This window comes from Leiobunum rupestre, chromosome 6 (genome assembly GCF_980474605.1).
Source record: "Leiobunum rupestre chromosome 6, qqLeiRupe1.1.hap1, whole genome shotgun sequence".
Lineage (NCBI taxonomy): Eukaryota > Metazoa > Arthropoda > Arachnida > Opiliones > Sclerosomatidae > Leiobunum > Leiobunum rupestre.
This window is the reverse complement of record NC_143389.1, coordinates 51496151-51512916: the sequence shown is the minus strand read 5'-3', so window position 1 is coordinate 51512916 and position 16766 is coordinate 51496151.

Below are 16766 nucleotides of genomic sequence, written 5' to 3'. Positions count from 1 at the left end.
CCCAACGCTTTTCAACGTCATTCTCGGGGCCATCACGGACTCGTGCCCAGTGGGCGTTTTACTCGGTGAGCATGCCGATGATCTGGCGCTCTGGGTCACTGGTCTTCATGCCGTCACCCTGCAGGAGCACTTACAGATTGCACTTGACAATATGGTGGAGTATTGTAGCGAATGGGGCCTAACTTTTCAACCGTCTAAGTGTAAATACATGGTCTTCTCCCGCAAACGAAGCGTGGCCTTTTACGATGATATCTACTTTTCACTCGGGACCTTTCCTTTGGCGAGGGTGGAACAATTTGTCTACCTCGGTGTTACCCTCGATCATAAACTGACCTGGCGCGCCCACATTGGCGCCTTATATGGATCGTCCATGCAACGGCTAAATTTGTTGCGCGTGGTTTCTGGTACATACTGGGGAACCTCTCACCGCGCCCTCAAGGTGTTGTATTTGCAGTTTATTCGCTCATGGATCGATTATTCTAGCATCGTCTATAACTCCGCGGCTGTCACCCACTTACGGCGCTTGGACCGTCTCCAAAATGCTGCGCTTCGTGTCATCTTGGGTGTTCCCAAGTCGACGAGTATTCAGTTAATGGAATCTGAAGTGGCGATCATGCCGCTTTCCCACCGTAGAGATCTGCTGGCTATGCAGTTTGTCAACCTAGCTGCCGCCGCTGATGCTCCCGACTACTACAGGCGCTACATAACTGGCTCGGTGGCCACTCTCAGTCACTTTGAACACATCTGGACGTTACATAATACTTCAACGATTCTCAAATACTGGCGTCAACTCGTCACTCTTAATCTTGACTGGCTTCATGATTTGGTTAATTCTCCCAGCTTTTCCCTCCTTCTTGGACCCCTGTCCAGGCGGACGTCAACTGTCGCTGGCTGAGCTCCTCAAAGTCCGATTTCACGGATGTCGAGTTGCGCCAACTCTTCTTTTTCGAACTCCATGCAATGGCTGGAGATTCCGTGGTCATATATACCGACGGCTCACTCCAGCTGTGCCGGCGCCAGCTTCTGCATTCCTGATCGCGATGTCGCTCGTCCGTTCGTTGTGGATCCGGGCCACCCGATTAACACGGTGGAGCTCTTGGCCATTAATCAGGCAGTGAAGGTCTCGGGAACATTGTCGTATGCTCCGACTCACAATCGGCCTTGGCTATGACTTTGGGGAACGGCCCTGACCCTCAAGTGCTACGTTTCCGGAGCCTCTGTCACGGTTACCCCGGGCGTGTTAAACTATTGTGGTGTCCGGCTCATGCCGGTATCCCAGGGAACGAGATGGCGGACAAATGTGCCACAGTAGCGGCTATCGACCATCCTGCGCGGCCGATGGTTTTTTTGCCTCGCACCAAAAGTTACCTTAAAACACGGGTTTCCGTTCTGGTTACGGACTCTTGACGTTTCGCTTGGGAACGTCTTCGGTGTTGATCCGGACAGTGCGCGGCGATAGAGACGCTTCACCACATTCTTTTTGAATGTCGGGCTGCTAGAGGTCCCCGCCATTTGTTTTTGGCGTCGCTTACTGCAGGTGACTTTCTCCATTCTGTATCGGGTCTCCGTATGGCCTTTTCTCTAGGTGTACTACCGATTATTTCGGACGTGTGTACTCTGCCTTTGGCATTCGATAACTTTACCGAGTCCAATAGTTTTGTTTTTGGTTTGTTTATTTCTCTTCCTATCACTGTTTGTATATACTTTAAATTTGTTGTATAATTCTGTATGATGCACATGGTGTGAAGGCCTCCGCTGCCATATACACCAATAAAGTCTTTCTTATTTTTGAAAAAATTCAGAATTCAAATGGCTTTGTCATACACGTCGGTCAACCCTGAAGGCGCTTTGGTTATTTGCTCGGATTTGACGCAGCTTCACTCTCGTTCTACGGATCTGGTGGTCACCACCATTCACGACCTTTGTGATGGATCATGTTGGAGATCCAGGCAATGAAATGGCGGACCGTCTGGCGGGGGTTACTAAGCTTATACTTTGGACTTCCTCCTTCCTTCCATCCTCGCGGAGCTAAATGGCGTCTGCTGAAGGGCAATCTGATCGGCATGGTATCAAGGGGGGTGTCAAGTTTTTTTATATTGTACTACATGATTTAACCATTAAATATATAAGAGAGCTAAGATTGAAGCTACTTTATTCTCCTAGTCCATTTACTTAATGGCCCTGTCCCCTCCTAGAGGGCGTTACATCAGTATCACATAAATATCACTATGACATATTGTGACAGGTTTTTTTCTTTCTTTTTTTTAACAAGGCAATAGTCTTCGAGTAGACGGTTAGGCATTTTCGATATTCTTCCACTACGTGTTATTTGAACAGGAATTCCACGCGCAGTGAGTTCAGCAGTTGAACTAGGTAATGGGAGTCCAGGCTGAGGTCTGTCGTAGAACATGGTAACCAGTGGGGTCAATTCTTTAGGAACATCGGTATTATTCTCCATCACAGCAATTGAGTCTTCAGTATCTTCCTTGTTGTCATTATACCCAGTTTCATTAGCCTGATTATTGTCAATATCAACGACAATAGCTTCTGCATTATCTTCACCGACTACAGCGAGTTGAGGTCTTGAGGAGGCAGGAGAATTGCAGAGGGAGCTGGAAGAAGAGGGAGGAAGCTGGGGTGGTATTGGGGTAAGGTGGTTTGGGGTAAGAGAGAGAGAGAAGTGTGAACCGAGGAATGATTAGGCTTTAAATGCAGTTCAGTGCGTCTGTAGCGGGCACCATTTGGAGTTTCGATAATGTAAGAGTCAGGTTCGTCAGTTTTGGCAGCAATGGTTGCGGGAATCCAGTTGCGATGGGATGCAAAGTAACGAACGGAAGAACCAACTTCGTAGTGAGTAGGAGGTTTTGCAGGGTGTGTTATCAATTTTGACCGACGTTCAGTCAGTGCATTGTGAATATCATGACGAGTTGGGTAGTGTGGAGTTAGGACCTGGGAATTTGTAGTTGAAGGTGTTCGTAGAAGACGGCCCTAGGAGGACATAATGCGGATCTATGTCAGCGGCTTTTGCCTTGGACAATAGATTTTTATCGTTTGTATGTGGCGCTCTGATATTCCGTTGGATTGTGGAAAATGAGGACTTGAAGTCGTATGGGCAACACCCCATTGCTTTAAAAATTCCTCAAACTCTTTTGAATTAAAAGGTGGTCCGTTGTCGGAAATTATCCTTGAACTCTTCAACCAATCCCCGAGGAGTGTCGTTGGGATTTTCAAAAGCCTTCATGTTCTCTAGTGATAGAAGGTGAATAGTGTCAACAGATTGACTCGGTTTCTGCTTTGTGGTGAAAAAACGGTATCGCGATATTATTACGTTTTTATAAGGGGCAAAATAATTTTCAAAAGCATCAGTTACGTTCGTGAGAGTACGAGTAGCTCCCTGTGCTAAAGCTGGGAGATCCAATATCTTGAATATGTTCCTGCCTTCAGAACCAATGACATGTAGTAACATATTTATCTGCACACTTGCTGGCTTAGTTTTGAGTTCTGTGGCCTCAGCAAAAATATTAAATTCTTCATACCAATCCTCCCAGGCATCAGCTTGTTCCTTATTTAATACCAGTTTATATGGAGGTGGGAAAGTTGTGGTGGTTGTCATTGTGTTGTCCTGACTTCTACTGTTTCCTTTATTGTGATGTTCCCGCCTTTTTGTGTCCTTTTCCGCGGTTTTTTTCTTTTTTGACGTTATTTCAGTGATGGGCGACAAAGGCCCGAAATTGCATACACTATGTCGTACTTGTGGAAAATATATTGTTTGATTCCGAAATAATTACGTTAGTCGGTCAGTGCGAATATCTTGACAGCACTTCTGACACCATGTCAAGTTTTTTATATTGTACTATATGATTTAACCATTAAATATATAAGAGAGCTAAGATTGAAGCTACTTTATTCTCCTAGTCCATTTACTTAATGGCCCTGTCCCCTCCTAGAGGGCATTACATCAGTATCACAAAAATATCACTATGTCATATTGTGACAGGGGGTCAGTAACTAGGACACAATGACCTCTTCTGTGTTGTATTTACTTAGACTTCATTAAAACTCTAATATAACTTGTTGTATATGTAAATATAGGGATGACGCAATTAGAGATAGAGGGCGCATGCATAGGTTAGGAGGTCTGAAGGTGAGGTGAACGGAAGATTAGGACATTCGGTATTTGGGCACCGTGCGATACAGTATGACGATTGTATAATAATTATGAATAGTGTAAATAAATTAGTTTTTATTATCTATCTAATTAGTCGTTATTGTCAATGACAAACAACGTACATAACAACTGGCGACGGGGATAAAGATAAAGAAGGATAAAGACTACGTACGACGCACAACGACGTACAGGAATCGGGCCTTGGCGACGCCATTTTGAAAAACAAAAAAAGGAACAGCTCTTCGTAAGCCTAACCACTCAAGATGCCTACATATGGTCACTTAGATCGGTTCGATGCCAATACCGAATCATGGGTCGCATACTCCGAAAGAATGGAACAATTTTTTGCAGCTAACGATATCATAGATATCAATAAACAGAAGGCAATATTATTATCCAGCATTGGAGCAGAAACTTATGGAGTCCTGAGAAATCTGTTATTACCAGATAAGCCGGCAAATCAATCCTTTCAAGATCTAGTAAAGCTATTGAAAGATCGTTTTAATCCAATCCCTACTGAAGCAGCTCAAAGATTCAAGTTCCGTAATAGGATGAGACAAAGCAATGAAACATTAGCAGTCTACGTTGCCGGACTAAGAAAACTTGCGGAGCATTGCAACTATGGAGCGGAGTTGGATAACATGATCAGGGATATGATAGTATCAGGAATTGAAGATGAGCGAGCGCAAGTACGACTCTTAGAAGAAGACTCATTAACACTAGCCAAAGCCATGAGTATTGCTCAAGCTGTGGAAACTGCCTCGAGAGATGCACTTACCTTGAAGATATCTAATGGTCAATCCAACGGGGGAGCTACTAGAGATGTCAACGCCATATATAATACGAATAAGCGACGACATAGAGGAAGCTCATACCATCGTGGAGGGAAAACACACACAGAAATGGCAATGAGCGTATGCACCATCAGTCTGGGAACACCAAATGTATCCGATGTGAAAGAACAGATCACAATTCTAAATCATGCCCATATCTCCAATCCAAATGTCGTAAATGTCAGAAAATAGGGCATTTGGAAAGAGCTTGTTTTGGCAAGACAGTCACCAATAATAGAGGTCGTGGAAATAGTAGAACTTATCATTTACAAGAATACGACGTGTCAGAGTATATGTTGTACCATATACGGAGTACACAAGAGACTAAAAGTCGAGTTAATATTGTGAAACGTGAAGAAAATATACCAGTACCTGGGGCCTATTTTTGAACACCTTACTGTTAATGGTATTGCTGTGACGATGGAAGTCGATACCGGAGCTGGATTCACACTTATATCACAAACCGAATTTAAGAAGATTCCTAACACAGAGGAAATTAAACCATGTCACATTTCTTTGACATCATATTCCGGACATGATGTAAAGATTATTGGACAAGTCATGGTCAACGTGGAATTTAAAGGACGTAAAGCCAAGCTACCTCTAATAGTATGTAAAGGCCAACGACCAACATTGTGTGGAAGACTGTGGATATATTCCGAATTACAAATCATACCATCTAAAATATCGCATATACGAAACAATGACTCAACGGTGGAAGAAATGTTAAGACAGTATGCAGAAGTATTTTCTCCAGGAATTGGCAAATTAAAAAGTTTCAAAGTTCATCTATATCGAAAACCAGACTGTCAACCAACTTTTATGAAGGCACGGAGCTTACCATATGCCACTAAAGAAAAAGTGGAACTGGAAATCGATAGATTGGAACAGGAAGGAATCATTTCCAGCATACCCCATTCACAATTTGCAGCACCGATTGTCACGGTTATAAAGCCAAATGGACAAGTACGTTTATGCGGAGATTTTCCCTTACAGCCAATAAAGCCATCGAGGTAGAGAAGTATCCTATTCCCAAAGCTGAGGATATTTTCGCCAACATGGCTGGGTGTAAAATCTTTACCAGGCTAGACATGAAGGAAGCCTATTCACAATTGGAATTGGACGATGAATCAAAGGAGCTGTTGGTGATAAACACATCAAAAGGACTTTATCGAAATAACCGTCTACCATATGGTGTGTCATCAGCTTCGGCAATATTCCAACGTTGTATGGAGACTATTCTACAAGGTATTAAAACAATTGCAAGCCGTATTGAAGAGATTTAAAGAAGCAGGTATTAAGCTCCGTATGGAGAAATGCGCTTTTTTACAACCATCCTTGGACTTCCTCGGATACCATTTGGATGAAAATGGATTGCATCCACAAGTCTCGAAAACCAAAGCAGTTGATGAGGCTCCTCAACCAGAAAATATAGAAGACCTAAGAGCATTTTTGGGGTTAGTTAACTATTACGGCAAGTTCATCCCTAATTGTGCACAATTACTGGCACCATTATACCAACTTCTATGTAAAGACGCGAAGTGGCAATGGGGTGAAGCTCAAGAAAAAGCATTCAAAGACGCTAAATCCGCTTTAACAGCATCAACATTGCTGGTACACTATAATCCAGAGTTACAACTTTATCTCGCATGTGACGCATCACCAAAGGGAGTTGGAGCGGTATTGTCTCATATTGTTAATGGTCAAGAAAAACCAATCGCTTATGCAAGTAGGACGTTAATATCGGCTGAGAAAAATTATTCTCAGATCGAGAAAGAAGCTCTCGCCATCATTTTTGGAGTGGTAAAATTCAAAGACTATTTACTTGGACGAAAATTTGTGCTAATTACGGATCATAAGCCGTTGGTAACCATCTTTTCATCATCAAAACCCATTCCTCAGACTGCAGCTGGACGACTGCAACGTTGGGCATTGTTGTTGGGTGGTTATAGCTATGAAATACAATACAAAAAGGGAGCACAACATTCCAATGCAGATGGGTTAAGCAGGTTACCATTGAAGACGGAAGATAAACCTGTACCAGTCCCAAGTGAATATGTACACAGTATTGCTGAGCTGAATATGGCACCATTGAACGCAGAGATACTCGCAAGAGAGACAGAAAAAGACATAGTCTTACAACAAGTTTTTAAATATATGCAGAACGGATGGCCCAAGAAAGTACAACTTGAACTCAAGCCATACTTAAGAAGAAAATTTGACTTTGCAATTCATCAAGGAATCCTTATGGCCAGTAGCAAAGTGGTAATTCCACGAAGCTGTCAAGAGGAGGTTCTCCGGGAGTTGCATAGCTCACACCAGGGCATTGTTCAAACCAAACAATTGGCCCGTAGCAAAGTATGGTGGCCTGAACTCAATGCTAGTATTGAAAGTAGAATCAAGACATGTCACATTTGTCAACAATATGCGCCTATGCCTAAAGTACAATATTCAAGTTGGCCAAAAGAGCAACAACCATGGATCAGAACGCATATTGATTTTGCTGGTCCTGTTTACGGAAAATATCTTCTAATCCTTGTAGACTCAATGTCAAAATGGATGGAGATAGGCGTAACAAGCAATACTAGTTCATCCGTCGTTATAGCATTCCTAAGACAGAACATGGCACGTTATGGTCTGATGGATACATTAGTAAGCGATAATGCAACCTGTTTCACGAGTGGTGATTTTCAAACGTTCATGAAGAATAATGGAGTAAAGCATGTTACCATAGCGCGTCATCATCCCGCTTCCAATGGGCAGGCAGAAAGAGTGGTGAGAACGGTTAAAACCGGACTTAAAAAGCTAAATGGAACTACAAATGCAACACTCGAAACCATATACGATGGACTTCAAAAATATCCAGAGGGTTCCTTAGAGACCAGAATAGCAAGATTCTTAATCAACTACCGGAGAACGCCTCAAGCTCAAGGAAAATCACCGGCTGAAATGTTTTTTGGAAGACCAATCAAGACTAGACTTGATATTTTTCACCCTAAAAATCTCAACACCAAAATCACAACGCAACAAGACAATAGAAGTTTCCAAACAGAACAAAACGTTTTTGCTAAAAACTTTGGAAAAGGGGAGAGTTGGATAGCAGGAGTCATCAAAAAGCGATTAGGCAATATGATGTACGAAGTTGCAAGTGATAGAGGAATTCTGAGAAAACATCAAAACCAATTACGGCGCAGGGAGGAAAATCCAAACATGTATGAAAAGAACATACCAACAGAGGAAAGAGAACCCGGTCGATTCAATATTAATCAAAGTATGAAGGTAAACCAAAATCAGGGATACAGGTCAGCCGTGACTACAATTGCACATCAAATACCACCAGTGCAGAATAGAAATAGTCAGCCTGAAATTCAGAGTGTAATTAGAGTACCAGCTATAGAACCTATAAATTCCACAACCTTGATGAGCAGCAAGCAGCAAACTCGAACAGAATCATCTTGTCAAAATTACGACCAGAGTCATAAAAAGTCAACTCAACTACAGCAGGAACATCCAGTCAACACGCACCAGAATCTTCAAGAGTCAATAATAGAGACGAGTCAACAACTAGTTCCACTCGACCATTCTCAACCACCATGTAGTGTCAATCCAGATCAACCAGTTCCAGCAGCCTCTCAAACTACCAGTCTTGCTAACGCTGATGTTAACGAATCAAAAGTACGCTGTCCCCAGTCAAAAATAATTGTTTGGAAAGACTTTATTAAATCACCAACTTCAAATAATCCCAGAACTGCAGTGAGAAGATCAGTTAGACAGCGCAAACCAGTGAAAAGACTTTCCTTGTAAATAATTGAACATTAAGTGACGATTTCTAAAAGACTCTAGCTTTTATCTTAAAGGGAGAGTGATGTTGTATATGTAAATATAGGGATGACGTAATTAGAGATAGAGGGCGCATGCATAGGTTAGGAGGTCTGAAGGTGAGGTGAACGGAAGATTAGGACATTCGGTATTTGGGCACCGTGCGATACAGTATGACGATTGTATAATAATTATGAATAGTGTAAATAAATTAGTTTTTATTATCTATCTAATTAGTCGTTATTGTCAATGACAAACAACGTACATAACATAACTTTAGCATTATTCTTTAATACTTTTTTAAACTTCTCTCTGATCTTGAGACTGCTTAGTCTCTTTTTTATGTACATCTCGTTCTGCCCTCTAGCGAGGGGAATTATCATTACATTCATATACAACAACTCTTTTCTTTTTTTTTGAGAAGAACAATAGAAAGTTTTTAATGTTCATAGCGATGGTTTGGTCGAATTGGGCGACCATAGTGAGAAGTTGAATGTGGAGGAGCAGGGGTGGTATCAGCGCGAAGCGCGACCGGATTGGATGTTATCAACGGGTGAGGGCAATTGCCAGGAACTATGGGGTCATCTTGTGGAGAAGGTGCGGGTGGTCTTTGTAGTGACGGTGAGAGTGATGTTGTAGCTTGGGGGCGGTTGTGGACCTGTAGAGATTGTTGATTTCTGGTAGTAGCAAGATTGGTATGTGATTGCTGGAATTTCGAGTGGAGACGTTTGTGCTGTAGCGTGTTCGTAGGTGCGGGAAGTGGTGGTTGGCGAAAAGAGGCTGGCTTGGATGAACCACTGGATGATGAAGGAATCGTCTGGAGAGGTGAGGATGTAGGTGGCGTTGATGAGGTGCGCATGATAGTAAGATATTGGGGGTCAACGTTTGGGTATTGTGTAGATGTTATGGGTTGTGACGTAGTCGTGAGTGGTTTAGAAGGATAAAAAGTTCGGGAACGGATGGGTGGAGTAAGATTAGGGCGAAGAGCAGTGCGATTGCGACGGTAACGTTTACCTTGGGCATCTTCTATGATGTAGGAGTGTGGTTCAAAACCGATGGCAGTGACAACCGCGGGAAGCCATGAGCGGTTAGCAATTTGATACAGAATAGATTGTCCTAGTTTCAGTGGAGACAATGGCTTGACATGGGAAAAAGAGTCATAGTTTTGTTTCATTAGGTTTTGCTTGTGTTGTAGTTGAAGTTTAATGTCCGTAGTAGGAAAGTGAGGGTTCAAGGTATCTTGAGTGGTAGTAAGTGGAGTTCGCAGGCGACGACCCATTAGCAACTCGGCGGGACTAGAAAGGCCTGAATGCGGGGTTCTCCAATACTCCAGAAGGACATAACTCAGTCCTTTACCTGATTCTTTGGCTTTAATTAGAGCGTTTTTTATGGTTTGAACGGTGCGTTCCGTGACGCCCCATTCTTCAAGGAAGCTATGGAACTTATTTGAATTAAAGGGGGGTTCATTGTCTGAAATCAGAGTGGACGGTGCACCATGACGTGCAAAGTGGGGAGCCATGAAGGCCATTACTGAATCCGCTGTTGTGTTGGTAAGTTCCTGTGCTTCAACAAACTTAGAGTAGTAGTCCACTACCAATATCAGGTTTCGGCTATCCACATGAAAGAGATCCGTCCCAATCACTTGCCAAGGTAGATTAGGAATTGGATGAGGTTGAAGAGGTTGGGAAGAGTTTGAAGTTGCACGAGCTTGGCAGATTGAGTATGTACGGATATGATTGGTTATGTCTTGTACCATGTTTGGCCAGAATACATGTAGTTTTGCCTTGGCGATACAAGGTGTGATACCTTGATGCGTAGAATGAAGTTGGGTAAGGACTTCTTTGCGCAGGGTAGGAGGTACCAGTAGGGTGGTGCCACGATAGATCAAATCTTCAGAGAGATGCAATTCATCTCTGTATTGGCAGTATTGATGTAAACTTTGAGGGATGGACTTTTTAGATGATGGCCAATCCTCTTGTATGTACGTTTTGAGTTGAACCATGTCAGAGTCGTCAGAAAAAGCTTTCGTGAATGCGGTATATTTAGCGTCAGATAAGGAAGTGAGTGTATGCACTGCTGTGCAGGGTCCATCCAAGTCAGAGGTGTCAAATGAAGTTTGTGGTCGTGGGGAGCGGGAGAGTGCGTCCGCTATAAATAGACTTTTTCCTGGAACATATACTAAACGTATATCTTATCTTGACAGTCGAAGAACTAATCGCTGAAGGCGAGGAGAGTGTAGGTGAAGAGGCTTGTGCACTATGGCTAGAAGCGGCTTGTGGTCCGTGTGAATCGTGACTTTAGTGGCAACGAGATAATAGTTGAAGTGTTCACAGGCATACACTATTGCTAAGAGTTCCTTTTCGATGTGTGCATAGCGGCACTGCGTCGTGTTGAATGAGATGGAGGAATACTCCACTGGATGATCATCTTGCAGAAGAACAGCTCCGGCACCTGTGGGACTGGCATCAGCTGACAGCACGATAGGTCGATCTGGGCGAAAGGAAGCAAGAACAGGTGCGGTGGTAAGACAGTTTTTAAGGTGGTTAAAGTGTTCATTGTAGTTGTCATCCTAGGTGAATTCAGTTCCTTTTTTAAGTAGATTACGCAAGGGTGAGGTATGAGTGGCAGCATCGGGAATAAAACGTACTAGATAGTTAATCATTCCTAAAAAACGTTGTAGACTTTTGACGTCGGTTGGGGGGGACATTGAGGTGATAGCGTCAATTTTGGCGGAGTCAATTTGCACTCCAGCGGGTGTCAGTTCATTGGCGAGATTTGATTTTGTCAACCGCAAGTTGCATTTTTTGTTTGGAGAAGGTTAGTGAGTGATCTTTAGCTGTGTTAAGAAATTTTACGAGGTCATGCTTGTGAGATGTAATGTCAGGTGATGGTAGCAGCATGTCATCCGATATACACGGTATAGCACTTTTGTGTAGTTTTATGTCATGTTCACCAGGTAAAGAACCAATAGCGTCGAAAAGTGAATTGAATTGCTCGATTATGTCAGAGGGTGAAACAAGGGAGAGATTTAGCTGGTCCGAGAGATGTTTTGGGACCGTCGCGGGTGTCAGTAAGGAATCGGTTGAGAGATTTTGGTTTGTAAATAGTGGGTTTTCAATGCGTTGAATATAACCAAATTTTATAGAGTCTTTGGCACCAAGAATGGGCTGACTAGAAGCTGTAGTAATATAAAAATCGCAGTAAGCTCGTCAAGAATTAGAGGCACATGGAAGGGTGACTACGCCCACAACCGGTACGGTATGACCTGCATAGGCCATTACTCTGTGAGAAGGTTGGTGTAGGGGCGGTTGTAACGGAAAAGATTGATATAGCTCTATCGGTAGCATGTTCAGAGTTACAACTTGGTTGTAGATGTACAAATCATCAACCATGTTTGTGGTAGGCTTGGCCGTATATTGTTGAGAATTGTAGGTTGTGACATTGTGGATGTCAAGTGTGAGGCCGTATAGTGAGAAATCATCGAAGTCATCCGATAATGAGTCGGGGTGTGATGGAGTAGGTATAAAGTAGGAAGGTGCATCGCAAGAAGAATAGGCATCTGGCCTTTCATAAGGTAGCAGGGTGTCTGTGTCAAGAGCAAATGCCTCACATTTACTGGCCCAGTGACCTAGAGATCCGCAACGAAGACAGGAAAATCTCTTCACTGGACATTCATTACGTTGATGTGATTTACCACAGTTATTGCACATAAGTGATCGAAAGTGTGCTTGGGCGTGGATGGGCAAGTGACGTGAAGAAGATTGAGGAGGACGTGCAGTGTTGTAATTTGTATGCTGTTGTTGTCGAGGGAAAGTTGGTTGTTGATAGTCATTACGTGGTTGTGTGCGATGTGGGGTAGAGAAACGGTGGGAGGATTGGTGACTCGACTCACGATTAAATCGTTGGGGTGGTTGTATGTAAGAACTATGTCGGTTATTGTATTTATGTTGAAGGGCATCGATATGGCTTGTGACTGCTGGTTGACTGATACCCGGAGATTCCATTAACGATGCGTGTGTTTTGGCTAGCTCGTCAGACTGGCTGAGAAGACTGGCTGTATCCAACGTCAGGTTGGTGTGGCGAGTAACGTTTTTCGTAGTTTTTCATTACGTATGCCACAAACTATCATTAGACATAGCAAGGAGTCAGATAGGGTATCAAGAGCACACTCTTGATCTTTCGTACGGAGATCGAGGAGAAAATCATTGAATCGTTGAGTTTCAGATTGGCGTGTGTTGAAGAAAACGTAACGCAAGTAGAGGAGGTTTTTCTGTGGTGCATAATATTTGTCAAAAGCATCAAAGATTACTTTGAGTGTAAGATTATCACCGGTCTCAGTAATACCCAAAGTTTTGTAGATTTTTCGTCCATTAGAGCCAAGAGCATGGAGAAAATGAGCTACTTGAATAGGGACGGGATCCTTAGTGAGTTTCATAGCTGTGGCATAAATGGTAAAGCTTTCTTTGTAGTCTTCCCATGCTGTGGCAGGGTCTGATCCGGGATTAAAATTGTCAAGACACTTGATACTGGCCGTAGTCGAGTGAGTTGATTGTGTCATCTTTAAAGACGCCGAATTTGGTGGGAAACAAGGCTTAGCAGAGAAGGGGAACTTTTGTAACTGAGTGGAAAGTAATTTGGTAAATCTTAGAGAGGAATGGATTCGAATAGAGTTGTCACCATGTTGTATTTACTTAGACTTCATTAAAACTCGAATATAACTTTAGCATTATTTTTTAATACTTTTTTAAACTTCTCTCTGATCTTGAGACTGCTTAGTCTCTTTTTATGTACATCTCGTTCTGCCCTCTAGCGAGGGGAATTATCATTACATTCATATACAACATTCTGGACGCGAATCCTTTTCCTGGCTCTCAAGCCATTATGCGGATAACTTTAACGCGGTGGGATGACACGCTACTCGCGCTTCGGCTGTGGCAGACTTCCCACTAGGGCTGTTCTCCATCGCTTTAATCTAAGTCCCACGGCCTCCTGCACTCGGTGTGGAGCCGCAGTGGATAACGCCTCCCACGCCTTATTCGCTTGCCCAGCGCGACGGACGGCTCGGGCTTTTCTCCTTCGGACGCTTACGTCTTGGGCTTTGCCGGCCAATCTAGCAGGCGTCCTCAATGCGGTACACGCCGGATTCTTAAACGTCGTTGCGGCCACCTGTGACATTTTACGTAAAACCATTCAAGCTTGACTATAACTCTTTTCGGACGTTATGTATTTTGTGCTTTTTTTTACCGTTCTTAGTTTGTTTGTCCCTTTTGTATTACTTGATGGTTTTGTAGTGAATGAGTCCCACTCCTGTGTGCATGGTGTGAAGGCTTCCAGCAATATACCCCAACCTTTTACACGTTATTCTGCCCCCCCCCCCCCCGCCTTTTTTATATATAATGTAGGCCCCCTTATAAATAATAATTATGATAAAGCTTTATTGATTCATCGGGGTCTTTGTCATTTCCCCTAACACCAGAGTTCAACAACTCGCATAACATAAGAAGTAACTACTTATTAGAGCAAGCTGCCAATTTAGGGATCTACGTTTTGAAAGGTAAATAAACCATTTATTTATAATTTTCTTAGTGCATGCTGTCAGAATCAATAAAGTTAGGAAGGTTTAGACTTAGATTTCGGTTTCTAAAACACTTTTAGTGTCATCTGGCTTAGCATCTTTTGTAATCTCTTATGTTATGCAAGGAAATATAAATTACCTAGCTAGTGCATTTCATAAAATATGTTGTTTATACCACGTACTATACGTAAGATAATTACAGCTCGTTTTCTATATTTCGTAGTAGTCCAGCAGCTGCTCACCTATGAAAATAATAGGTATACTTTTGCTTATGATAAGTTGAATTTTTTTTTATTAATAAACTAGCCGAGAAGCTCGCCCTACGGGTGGGCCCTCAGCTAGCATTGCTCAGCTAGTTGTGTGTTTCGAGACGCATTAATTAATCATATAAAGTTATTCGTGGTATTGTACTTTAGAAAAATAGGTAAATGTTAAAATGAAACTCAATGAGACTTAACCCCAAAATATTACGTGGACAAAAACTCTTTCTCGTCCCAAACACCCCATGCGAGAATTTCCGTGGTTTCCCCGAAAAAATAACTCAAAAACTCGCCATTCTCTCTCTTGTCCCTAACCCCCTGTTTCCAATGGTAGATTTGCTGCTTCCTCGTGACAAACCGAAAAAATTACACTCCCCAAACGCCAGAATAGACGCTTCAATAAATCATCTTCCCAGGAAATCGCCAAGAAGTAATATTTCCGAGAGCCAGGACGTGCAAGTCACTGTTTATATAGTGCTTGTTATAAGAGATAGCGCCCACACCGTCCGCGGCGTGTTGCTTTTCAGAGTGTTGAGGCCATTGAATTGGGAATAATACTGCTAGAATTACAATTACGATTTCTGAGAAGAAATTCATCTTTATAATTAGGCGGTAGCGCCATCTATATTTTGTAAAGTTATATGGCTAAAAATAAATAATTATTAGCTAACTCACCGTAACTTGTGTTAAAAAGGATGGTGTTGACAGAATAAAATTATTTTTAAACAACTTCAAAGGTTTGTTTGTTACGAGAAATCATACATTTTAATTTCGCGTCAGATTCGCGCAAAAATTCAATTGCCATATAGTGGCCACCACCAGAGACAGATCCCGCCACGGTAGAACGATAAAGTTGATAGAGTTTCCTTATTGAAAGAAATTGGTCCAGCCAGATTTAGTTGTATCTCTATTTATTCCCAACTCAATGGTTGAGGCAAAAGCTCGAACGAACGACCAAATGAAACCTAGATAGGTAGCAGCTAAAGCAGACGCTCTTAGATTTTCGTCATCGTTATTCGTAAATTTGACTATATAAATAGTGATACTTGCATTTTATTATAATTTTTTTGCATCGTTTGCTTTTATTTATAATAATAATAATAATCAGCTAGGCTAATACCCAAGGCACCACCCTAGGCCTAAGTCATCGAGCGACTTTTAAAGCCTTTTTAATTCAGGTGGCCGGGTTACAATGTGTAGGAGAGTGCTGGCAAGCCCTGCAAGCCGCGCGAACCAACAGCTCCCTACACTAACTATTACCGTTAACCTCAACAAGTTTTTATGGAAGGGGAAACCGAAGATCTCGGGGGAAAACCCCTTAAACCAGTGGGGAGAGAACTTGCATACTCAACGCAGAAGGAGTTGTTCCGAGTTTTCACCTAGGGCCACAAGTTGGGATCGAACCCGGCTCCTCTTGCTGCGAGGCGAAAGTGCTAACCACTCCGCCACCCCACTTTTGATAAGTTTATTTAAGAAAAAACGTTCTTATGACTTTTTAATTGGTCTGTAGCAGACGCTAAATCATAGGCGCAACCTCCGAGAAGCTTCAACCCCCTAGACTCGTTTTGGTCGCGATTCTCGCGAATAAGAATTATGCGATTAACCCTACTATTTAGAGCTCGGAAAAGCTTAACCAGCCACAATGTTTCAAAGAGCCTAAATTTTGGCAAAAATTAAAAAATGGTCCGTTACAAATAATATTTACATTTTTGTAATAAGGAAATAATGGAGAGTGACGCAGCACCAAAGGTTTTTAGCTGCGACTCTTAGCTGTGAAGTTACTTTCCTAGAAAGAGCACAGGGCTTTCGTTGGTGTCATTCGATAGATATTAGCCATTTAGAACGCGGGGAAAAAATTCACAGTCACAAGTTATTTCAAACAATAGTTTAAGTGTTAGAAAAAGCCATTTTGGAGCATGTTAACACGCGATTTATTCCGAGAGACGCGTGTAGATAAATATTTTTTTTCAACGTTTATTAGTAAACATTACAATTTTTCCATTTAATAAATTTTTAAGTTTCCCTTCCCAAACCTTTGAGACAATTGGGTTTAAAATTTAAAAATTAATAACTAAATTCCTTTGGAAAAATTTGGCTAGAAATAATTGTAG